This window comes from Aphelocoma coerulescens, chromosome 3, assembly GCF_041296385.1.
Source record: "Aphelocoma coerulescens isolate FSJ_1873_10779 chromosome 3, UR_Acoe_1.0, whole genome shotgun sequence".
NCBI classification, from domain to species: Eukaryota; Metazoa; Chordata; class Aves; order Passeriformes; family Corvidae; genus Aphelocoma; species Aphelocoma coerulescens.
Genome location: NC_091016.1, coordinates 48,607,953 through 48,619,636, shown reverse-complemented (window position 1 = coordinate 48,619,636; position 11,684 = coordinate 48,607,953). Strand labels below are relative to the sequence as shown.

Here is an 11,684-nt window from a genome sequence, read left to right as displayed (position 1 = left end):
ATACCAGCAAGAACTTTCTGCCAGAAATCATAGACCTGGTAGAAACCAATGCTGGTATAAAAAAAGGAGACATTTTCCTAGATTCAAGAACAAAATATTGCTTGTCTTCTTCAGATATTTCACTTCAAAGAGTCAGGATTTGGCTTCTCTGTGTGAGGTCACCCTTTTGCTCTGGTGTAACCAGAGCAATAAAGATAACTCACCAGGAACATGAGCAAGTTTTCAGGAGAATTGCCAAGAGAGACATGAAAAACATGATGGAAAGAGCATTTCTACCCTAACCTACACCACTGATTCTGAAATAGAAAGCTGTAAAAGTTTGAGGTTCAGCATGGGCTGATGCTTTATTCCGGGCATAGGCACCCACTCAATTCTGCAAAGGAAAAGAGCATAAAATAGGCTGGAAACTGCACTGTAGGTAGGAGTCAAATTGTAAATGGAAAGGGATATTTTCTCCTCCTTTTTATTGCAAGCAGCCTGTTTTATCTTAGCAGTTTGTATTTGGACTACATTTCCAGACACATAAAAGTTATGTGGGAATAAGGCAGCTGAAGAGGTGGTCCTTTTTAAAGGTCTTTTCTTTTTAAATGGTATTTCAAAGTGAAGATGAGTGCTGGTTGAGGTAGAAAGTCTTTCTGCAGCTCACCATCTGCCATTGCACGGGGTATTACAACACTTATTGGCTTTTCTTAACTGTTAATGAAAAACTACCATCAACAGCTGCCATCACTCCCACTACAGATTGTAATAAACAATAGCCCATTTGGCTAATAGCCCTCATCCTCCTGCTCTAGAGGAAAATTAGCTTGGGAGTCAAGCTAATCAAGAATTAGAATTGAAAGAATCAGTAAAATTGAGAGACAAGGAAAGATGACTAGAACTTTGACTTTATTGGAACTGTGTTTTTCCCAGCCTTGAAAACCACCAAAAAAAATAGTGTGTATATATATATAAACTGTGGAACAATTAACATGACTGCAGTTTTAATTTTCCCTGAAGTCTTTTCTATTGACCAGCGTGCTCAGGGATGGTCCACCAGGCAACTATAAAAAACCCACTCTAATTTATAAAACTAAGAATTTATAATTGGGTATGTACTCAATTTCAGAATCTAGAATTTTGTCTGTTTCAGACTTTGAGATTTTTTTACCTTCTGATGTCCTTTCATAAATCAGCTTTGTTTACCCCACTTTTAATTAAGTAATGAATATTCTCTTCATTGTCTCTGAGGTTTATTGACTCAGAAGATCTCTGCTTCTCTTTAAGCATCTTAATGAAGTTACCAGAGTCTCAAGGGTTCTCCAAAATTTCTGCTGGAAATTTGACTGATCAACATCAGCTTGACCAGTCTTATTTTCAGACAGAAGAAATCCAACTTTTAAAAATATATCTTCAAACATCTGCTTGTAGCTGTTGTTTCTAATCCTAAAGTTGAGTTCTTTATTATTCACACTTAGAAGAGTAATATAGGTGGATCACTGTAAGTGTGATGAAATAATAATGTTTGGTTTTATGTGATGCTGTCGTAAAATTAGTAAGACACATTCATGGCTCAACATCTCCTCCAAATGAAAAGGAAAGCTCCACCCATGTACTTCACAAATCAGTGGGAAGATGAAAGATTGGGTAAATGGAGCAACCAGCAGCTGTGCTGTGACATGCACATGAGTATAAATCCCAATGGAGATGCAGACACAGAAAGCACAGAGCTACAACAGGGGCAGACTCTGTTTCATCCAAACTTCACTTAAACCTCCTTAATTGAGACATTGTCAAGAGAAGTACACTCAGAGTTCATGCAGTAAATGACTAGCCTAAGAATAGCTTTAGAGAGATGGGAAACAAGCTATTCTCGGAGCTATTCTAGAACAGTTGGCTATTTTCAGGCTCTTGTCTTGTTTCCTTTACTTATCTACTATATTTTCATTTTCTACTTTAAAAAATCCACACTACATAATTCCAAACAGTCAGGTATATTTAGAATCAGAAATTTTCTCTTTCATTTCCATTGTTCTTCACTCTATACAAGAAGACTAGAGTGAGCAGATGAACAATTTTTTTGAGCATATGAGACTGGCAAGACCAATACTAGAATAGTGTAGTCAAATCTGTTATTTAAGTTTTTAAAAAAGATACTTGAAAATTGAAAAAGAGGCAGAAAGGGGACAGAAAAGTTTTGGCCAGGGAAAAAGTGTTACACTGGGAAAATGAAGATCAGCTTGCTTAGAACAAGGAAGTCCAGATAAAGTGACAAACATAAAGAATTTATTTGAAAAAGTAGACAGAAATTATTTTCCTGGGATAAATGAGAAACTAGAAAAACTCTAGACCAAATGGACAAACATTAAAATTTTATGCAGTTAGGTATAAATAAACCTTTTTTTCAGTCTTTCCTCTTACCAGGCTCATCCCTAGTCTCTCCAGTAAGGCACACAAATGCATGGAATAAACCACCAAGGGAAATAGCATATTTGACATCCTCAGATGGGGATCAAACTTGCATTAACCAAACAGAAGTTACTGAAAACAGTATGCAAGTAACTGGATGAAGTTTAGGGGTCTTTTTTAGGGAAGAAGTAAAACCCAGAATATTTCACGGTCCTTTTTGGTTTAACATCTGTAGTTCCCCACAGACAGCATATGTATATATACTTAAGTGTTTTATTGACAACTTGAAATGCTAAAAAGAAGTAAACATTCAGTGTAGCGAGCACTAACTCCTCTGATAAATCAGATGTCTCCAAGCAAGTACTACATTTAACACTACAAAGATATTTATGATCACTTCACATAGTGCTATATACTTTGGTGTCTTTTCCAAAGTTCCCTCCTTTGGCACAGAACAAGACTCCAACATTTAGTAGGGGAGCAAGCTGAGACACAGAGAACATAGGAACTATATTCCCATCTCTTCCACCACTCTCTTCAGCCACCTGCAGGACTTCTGTCTTTATACCTTCTACATTTTTGAGAATGGGGGAAAGGAGCATTTTCTCACCTTTGCAATGTACTTTGCATAATTTAAGTGAAGAATGATATCCAGTTGCCACACACCTCTTTTTTTTTTTTTTTTTTTTTTTTTTTTTTTTTTTTTGGTATCTGTCCGTACCAGAGGAAAAAAAAGAAATCTGAGTGCTAAATATCTGAAATACACTAGGCATAAACAGATTTAATGGGAAGATTATTCCTTCTTTTCCTCAGATCAGACCATTTGCTTGAAAGCATGAACTACTTCATGTAACACAGTCCCAACTTCACAGCTGGATCAGACCTGCCCACAGCACTAAGAAAACATTTTATTTTGTGAAGTTGCTCTGAATGAAGGCACCCACACATTTACTTTCACAGCACTGAGCTGAGGCTTTCTGTACCACTCCAGAAATGCAGCCACTGTTAAGACCCACAAACGCTGCCCAGAGTTCAGATAAAGTCAGAGTTTGGGTTTGTAAACATTTGAACCCCAAACTATCTAACACAAAATGGGCTTTTTCAAAGAAGGTATCTGAGGTGTTACTTATTGCTAAAAAGACTACGGACACCTGGTTTTCCTTGGTATTTCAGTCACATATTTGGCATTAGAACTGTCAGAACATGTTGCAATCACTCAGATGACTAATACATTAAGGTATTTTTGTGGCAGAGGACTGGAATACTTCCCACATTTCCCCTTTTGTCTTTTCAATAAAGACGGATTATCCCGTTCTTTCTCATTCCCTGTTAAGTCCCTAAAATGTACACTTCATCAAAACACAATGTCCAAGGATGTTAAGAGCTATACAACATCTACAGTCCTCCCCAAATTGGACACTCTGTGTAATCTGCTTTTCTGGGAGCTCATCGTCATGTGAGGATGAACCAGGAATCGGCTTACAGGAATAAGGCTTTGGATGTTTGCTGTCCCAAGACCAGCACTGCTTGAGTTCCCCTGCTGCAAAACGGGAAGCTGAGGCCAGAGTGCTCTCCAAACTCAGAGGTTGGTGTCAGCCAGAATTTTAATGGTCACCCAGAGGCCTTTCAGGCTTGCCATGCTCAGATCAGGCAGCTTCTGAGATTAATCTCAGCAGGGATCAAGTACAGCTTCATGAAAACAAACTCAGTTTCTAAAGTACAGTAAAAATAGTCTTGTTGTTTTATTTTTTCTTCCCACATGAGAGCCATCATAGATATGTCTAGAAAACCGAAATTCAAAGTCCAACCCAAGGCCTTACATTTCCAAATAGTCAAAATCCACTCTTGTCTCTTCTCCCCCAGTTCAGCATTGACCTCTGAAGGCAAATCATATATAATTTGTCCCATAACAGGAAAGCCACCTTTATTTAAAAGATTGCACAGCCTTTCATTTGATATTAGCTGTACATGAGGCACAGAAACCAATGACCACTTTAATTGTCTGAGGATTTGTCCCCATCTGTAAGGTAGCTGAGCTTACACCTCCTACCAAGCTTGCACTGACTTACCAGCAGGCACCCTCCCTGGCAAGGGACCAGCTGCCTGAAGGGGGACACAGGTCTTGCAGGCTGCACAGCAAAGGTTGTTTTATAGGGCTTACAGTTGAACAAGTTGGTGCAGACCTTAAATAGTCTTAGTCTTGCTTTTGGGATCCAAAAGCTTTGGGATTTTGGCTCAAGACAAAAAAGGATTGTATCTTGACCAAACCCCAAATGTTTACAAACTCAAAAGGATAATTTTTGTGAAAGGGATAATCCTATGGACAGAATGCAAAATCTATTCTTCCCTGGTCTTCTGTGGTTTTGCTCTGCCTCTTCTCCAACAGCTTTCTCTGAAACACCTCACGAGAGTTATTGCCTTCCTCTCCTCAGCTTTTGCCTGGGCATGTGCAGAGGCAACCTTTGTTTTATGGAGGTGTGGAAGGTCACACTAATCCCTGGTTTTTGTGTTACAGAATGGAATCTTTGTTGCTGAAAAGGCTTTGGCTCGTGCCACACAATTTCTTTCCAAGGATTTGGTACTCTGTGGAGACTTTATTCTTTGTGGAATTTATTGTTTGTGGCAAGAAGATAATTTTTCAACCCCTTGTTCCTGAAGGCCCTGATTCAACAAAAACTTCTGGAGTCACTCAGGTAAGTCATGCCATAGATTTCTGTGAGTAAACGTAGCCATACAATCAAACATTCCATGTCTTTGCAGTCTTCTGACATATTTTGGGCAAACACTGATCTCCTTTTGATATAAATCCAGGAGAGATCAGTTTAATAGATTTTCTTTCTATGCAATGAGAATGGAAATACTAAGAATAATAAATAGCATAAAATTAACCAACGTTATACAGCTGAAAAATCTTACTTTGTAACACAGTGGTTGATGTTTTTATTAGTAACTTCAAGTATACATATTCCCCCTTTAGAGTTATCAGCAGCTTCAGGGCCTTTTGATTATTATTATTTTGTATCCTCTCTGTTTTAATTATAATGCATTTTGCACTTCTCTAACAATTTTAATCTGAAATCTTAAATTACTTTGCAAGCATGAATTCATTAAACCTCACAATGTGCCTCTGAGAAAGCTGTTTAATAATACACCCTTATTATGGATACACAAATTCAGGCACACAGATATTAAGTAATTTTCCCAAAGTCACAGAGTAAATCAACAAAAGAGAACAAAAAGACAATTTAAGGGACACATGCTTCCAGGTCACACAAATATGAATATTGAGAAATACCTTCATAGACAACACAGAGCTCGCAGGTTCCCACTGGTCTGAAACCAGCTTGAGGTACCCCTTCCCATATTGCCTGCCAGATCACAGACTCCTCTTCTTGATCCACGTGTTTCAACCAAACTGCTATGACAGGGTAGCATCACTGCCACCACACAGCAGTTTAGATTACAAGAAAACAAAGCTTTTGGATTTGCCTATGCAGGAGCTTTAGTTTTTTTTCTCTGATGAAGTTTATCCCCGTGATGAGCTGGAGCACAGGAGCAGGAGAGACTTGGCGGCTGCAGCAGCACACCAGCTGCAGCTAGAACCTCTCTCCCTACCTGCAACCAGCCCTGGCGATGGATTCTCTCATTGTACCCCACATCCAAGAGCACCTAGAAAATTTGTGGATGCCCCATTCCTGGAAGTGTTCAAGAACAGGCTGGATGGGGCTTTGAGCAACCTGGTGTAGTGGGTGGCATCCTGCCCATGGAGGAGTTGAAACTAGATGGTCTTTAATGCCCCTTCCCCTCCAAACCGGTCTATGATTCTATGATTCTATGATTCTATGATTCTATGATTCTATGATTCTATCTCCTCTTAATGTCCAGGAGTCTATTGCTGCCTCTTCTAACAGCCCTGAAGTGTAAAGACCCCAGGATACAAAGGAGCTTGGCAGAGACAGATACATTTTCATTGCCAAAGCTTCTGTTTCTCCACTGAAAACACTGCTAGTACATGATCGTTTGGTATGGTGACAGGTTTTGGGGGTCTCCTCTTCTGCTCAGGAATTGAACTCACAAGCCAGGCATCAGTGCATGAAGGTTGCAGTGCCTGTGCAGCATCACAAGTCCTGCAAATGCAGGCTCATGATGTTGGGTATAGCTGAGACAGTCTGCACCTAAAGCACTGGTTGAAATCTGTGGGTCCTAAAGGTGCTGAAATATCTCTCCAGACTGGATCAGCACTGTCAACTAACTGCTTCAGGTAGAATTACACCCAGTTACAGGTAGAATTACACCCAGTTACAGGTAGAATTACATCCAGTTAACAAGGCTCCAAGCACTTTCAGAGCTTCACTCATTCTCTCTCTGAATACAATCTCAATTACAGTCCTATACTGACCCCAGCTCACCCTTTCCTCTCTCTCTTTTTCCCTCCTTATTTTTCTCTCAAATGCTACAGAAATTGCTTTCCTGGAACATGAAAGCTAATGTATGCAAATTGTTACCATTGCCGTGGTGCCACTATATTGCTGAGGTAGTTAATTACCAGGATATTGCAGTTTGTCTGCTCTCTATCCTCTTGTGCTGCTCCTAAAAGGAAACAAAGGAAACGACATCAGAGAGACAAAGACAGAACTCAGTCCCCTATTAATAACCACCATAAAGGAAATAAAGGATTAAAGGCCTTTTGCAGCACACATGGCATACAGCTTTGTATGGCATGGATGTTGAAGAGGTTCTTGGAACTGTGTCTGCACCTGGCCATGTTATTCATCAAGAGATAAACCTTGAGATCCTTGCTTAATTTACACTGAATTGCTATAATGCCAAAAGGAATTTCACAGCAGTGAGATCTAAGTGAAAACCAAGGCCAGTGGCAAGAGCATTGCTTGGACTCAGACAATGCCTTTAGTCCTGATTCTGGCACTTTCATGGAGCTATCAGGTTTGCAGGTGACTAACTGCTCCTGCTCTCCTTGTTTGTAAAAGGAGTGGTAACTTGGTCCCTCAAAAAGTATTTTGGGATTTACCTTAGCACTGAATTCTAATTTCCTGGTGTGTCCCAACAGGGCAATATGTTCTCAATGACTGAAAGGCCAGGTCCTCACAAGAGGTAAGTAATATCACCACCAGACTTTTCATGCTCTCTGCAATCAGTGATGACTTTTCTGAAAACCAGTGGCAGAGGTGGTCCTGAATAAAAATGACATAATTTAGCCTTAGGAAACACACAGAGACTTGATAAAAAAATAAAAATTGAGAAACCCTATGGATTCTAATGACTACATAATTTTTAGAGCTGCTCTGTGGGATTTAATAGTAATTTTAAAAGGATGGTTAAAACTGCCGTACTGAATACACAATTGCTCATTGCATTTAAGGGGTAGTTATTTTAAAATTGTTTCTATTGATCTCGTTCAACCTCTTTATGTTTACACTTGGGCTGGTCCTTCCTGGTTTTATGGGACGCTTCCATAAAGACCAGGATGTCCCTGTAGGTGACACGCATTAAAAGGGTCAGTTGTTTTGAAATAAAGAGAAAGAGATAATGAGAAAGCCCAGCTCTCACCGAGCGGGTAGGCGCCAACACCCCACCTCCCGTTATCTCCAGCCAATAACGCTGTGCGGTGATGAGGTAATGCTTGCATTCAATGCTCTAGGCAGCGCTTCGGTGGTTTGTGATTCTCCTTAAAGGAGACAAAAGTGGGAGGTTTCCCTCTCTGTTCTGCTCGTGCAAATGAGCATTTGATTCAGATCTTTACAGTTACAGGGAAAGGGGGGCAGTGGGGAAGTGTGCCAGTGCTCAAGCTTTGCTTCCCTTCCGTCTTTTGTAACACATAAAGGAGTTTGAAGTGTTTTACTCATGCAAGTTAAACAAAACCTAAGCAGGTGGTTTGGTTTCTGCTGCAGACAAATCCCAGGATGGATTGGTTCCGAAGGCTGCTGAGTAAATTTAGGAAACTGCAGTTTTTATATCACTCACAAATCAGTTCACTCTCCTTTCATCATCCTAATGGAACTAAGGAAAAAAAAAAAAAAAAAAAAAAAAAAAAAGAGATTCTGTGACCCAATATTTAAAACATATCAGTGGGGGAAAGACCACAGAAACAGCTTTGTTTTCCTCAGCCGGTGTATTCAGCACGCATTTCAGTCACGCCTGCGTATTGCCTTTGACAGGAGGAACAGCTCCCGTTGAGGCCAGTGCTGCCACCATACGCAGTGGGTGTATGGGGCCGGCTCCGCTCCTGAAACAGCAGCGCACTGTCAGCTAAACCTTGGAAGCAGATTGCGAATTACAGACATTTTGGGAGGAAGGCAGTAATTCCCCTCTTCACTCTCAGGCGCCGGGCTACCTCTGCAGGCTTGTTAAGAGTGGAAGACAACATCTTGTTACCAACTGAATCTATTTGGTGAGAAGTCAGGACAAGGAAAGAAGGTCTTGCTCTGGGACTGTACCCAGAGCAAGAGCCATCCTGGTGGCATTTTCCCATCACTCTTCTGACTGCAAGAGTGATTTAAAAGGAATTAACTGCCCTCTGTACTTGCACATCACCGACTGGATAAATTGTCCCTGGCTGGTCGAACATTTTTAAGTAATAATTTTTCTGCTAGAAAAAGTATTTCTCCCTTCAGTCAAGTGCAATTTCCCCAACCATCTCTTTTAATTGTTGTCTTTCCAGAAGATATATACCCCAGGGGCTTTCTTGCCAATACCAGTGGATGTTTTTTTTGGGGAATACATTGACCTGCTGGGGCTGACATCCATCTTTCATCTGCAGCAAGCCCATGTAAGAACTTCATGGACATGGATGCTGGGATAGCTCATGGGCATGGGGGGAGGCGGCAGAAATGGAGATCCAGAAACACACATGTGAATAGCAGTTCTGCCTCTTGAACTAGAGCCAAAACTCCACAGATGCTCAGCTGGATGAGTCCATATGGAGCCTCTGGGGCTGGAAGCCATGGAGATGTTACTCATTTTTGAGATGACTTGCAGTGTAATTGCTGAAGTAGCCCCTTTATCTCAGCAGGAGTTACAGTGGGAGACCAGAGATACACAGCTTGGCTGTTATTTTACTGTACATCCAGACTGACAAGGGCAGTGGGAAATCAAAATCTGCTGTCACTTTACACAGCTTTCAACTCCAGTGTGATCAGGAGGAATCAAAGAAGTGGAGCATGTTCCCTATTCGCAGCACATGTGCTTCAGCACACCCAGATACACAGATAAAAGTCCAGTGAAAAGAATGGAATGAACATGAACTTAAAGAAAACCCACCCCAAGTGTTGAGTCCAATAGCCCTTCTCCTTAAAGGCAGGAAATGCACTGGCTTTGTACAGCACATTCTGAGAAGATTCAAATACAAGAGATTGAACAGCTTTTGTAAAAAAAAAAAAAAAAAAAAAAAAAGAAAAAAGAGAAAAACGACTGTGTTCAATTAACCTTGAAAAATGAATTTGAACTGTTCTTCGATTTATATCGAATGTACATTACAGTAGGCTTTTAAATGTCTGTCTTCTTTCTATCTGTAGTCAGCTTGGTAAAAGATGTATTTTCATGGCACAGGGGTTCCTCTCTTGCCTCTTCCCTTTCTTCTCACACAATAGAAAAGGCATTTTGGACAGATTTCCTCACTTATCTCCACTGCATTTGTTTTCCAACATGAATGTAGCATTACTGTTGGCAGTACAACTTACCTCCTCTGCACTAAGCAACACAGCATGAGTGTGCAGAGCCATGACAAAGATGCTCTTCAAAGTGTTCACTGATACCTAAGTTGTAACACTGAACGTTAGTGAAAATACTTGTCCATCCACTCCTGGGGGTCCTGTTCTGTTGTCCCTGCAGGAACAGCCATGTGCTAATTCAAGGATGGTTTAGTTTGTTTGAGTTAGAGGGGGTTATAAAAAGCCACCTGAAAGATGACAGGTGGAGAATAAACAGCCAACTCTCTCTTCCTGCTTGTTAGGTTACTACTCAACTTGATCCTTATTCCTGAATCCAGCAGGGAAACCGGTTTCTCCGTGCTGCAGAAGGAGTGGAGAAGAATGAAAGTACATTGCAAAGGGGGATCACCTGAAATTTTCCTTGCTTCCAGCAGCCTGGAAAGGAACACACCTAGCCTCTAAAATTCAGAATAGGGTCATGATTTTGATGCATCTCAGTTGTTGTAGGTTTTTAAACCAGCAGATCTGGATCAGCTCATGACAGGGATGGACCTATGCACAATATCCTGATCAGCTCAGAAATCGACTCTCACTCGACCTATATAGATGTGCCAGTACGACACTTGATTTGGGCCTGTGTTTAAATTAAACTTTTTATGTTCAGTAGTGATTCCTCCTACAGGGGAATACTGTGAATAAGACCTGATGGTAACAGAGTCTGATCCCTGGATCATCTACAGATATTTAAAACTTTAATTTTGAGGAATTGCAAGAACTGTGACTTCTGTGGGAAGAGGAGAGGAAATAAAGCCTCCTGCAGAAACCAGAGCTGATATATTGTCAGTCATGACCAAGAGGGAAACATTTAGAGGAAAAAGAGAAATATTTTTTGGCAAAGTGGTGAGATAAGAACTAAGTCACCCAGGCCAAGAGAGTAAAAATATATGCAAGCTGTGATGAGAAAATAATGCTCAGGGGAAGGAGGAGGATATGCAGACATCTAGTTTGCATGAACAAGGACAGACATTTGGAAAGAGAAAAAGACTCTGCAAAAGAAGGTGAGGGAGCAAATAAAGAGTGATAGGAAGCAGTGAAGTCAGTTTGTTTATGGAGGGGCAAAGCCCTTGCCTGACAATTTGGAGTACATCACATTGTGCCCGTGCTTTTCCCTCAGCAAAACAATCTACCTACTGAGATCCTTTGCCCTGCAGGGATCACTATCACACCCTTGACAGAAGATGAGATAACACTAAGAGGAAAGGTAACAAACAACTTTGGAAACTCAGTGACCACAGAAACTAGGCATCTGAAAATGAGAGAGCACTGACCTGTTCTTCTACACAGAGACATCATCATTCACCTTGACTAATGAGCTTTGTGCCACAAAGTGAGCAAAACCTGGGATTCAGCTGCACTGAATAACCTCTAGTGCAAGCTGCACTAATAGGTAAACATCACCTAGTGAAGAGGGAACAGGCTTAGCAAGCACAGCAGAAGTTGCCCATGATTATTACATGAGAGCGGGAAGCAAACAGCATTTATCTAAAAGGATGCAGACAAGAGGTTTTTCAAAATTCTTACAATAACCATCTCTCTTTATTGTTTTTACAAGTCACCTCATGGAAGATT

At 40.7% G+C, this 11,684-nt stretch overlaps 1 long non-coding RNA gene across 1 annotated transcript; it reads left to right on the top strand.

The window, feature by feature from the left end:
- The first annotated feature begins 5,007 nt into the window (after positions 1–5,007).
- On the top strand, positions 5,008–8,647 carry LOC138107474 (uncharacterized). The gene is made up of 3 exons (XR_011149526.1): positions 5,008–5,081; positions 7,457–7,500; positions 8,565–8,647. It is a non-coding gene; the product is annotated as an uncharacterized lncRNA (long non-coding RNA).
- Positions 8,648–11,684: the final 3,037 nt, after the last annotated feature.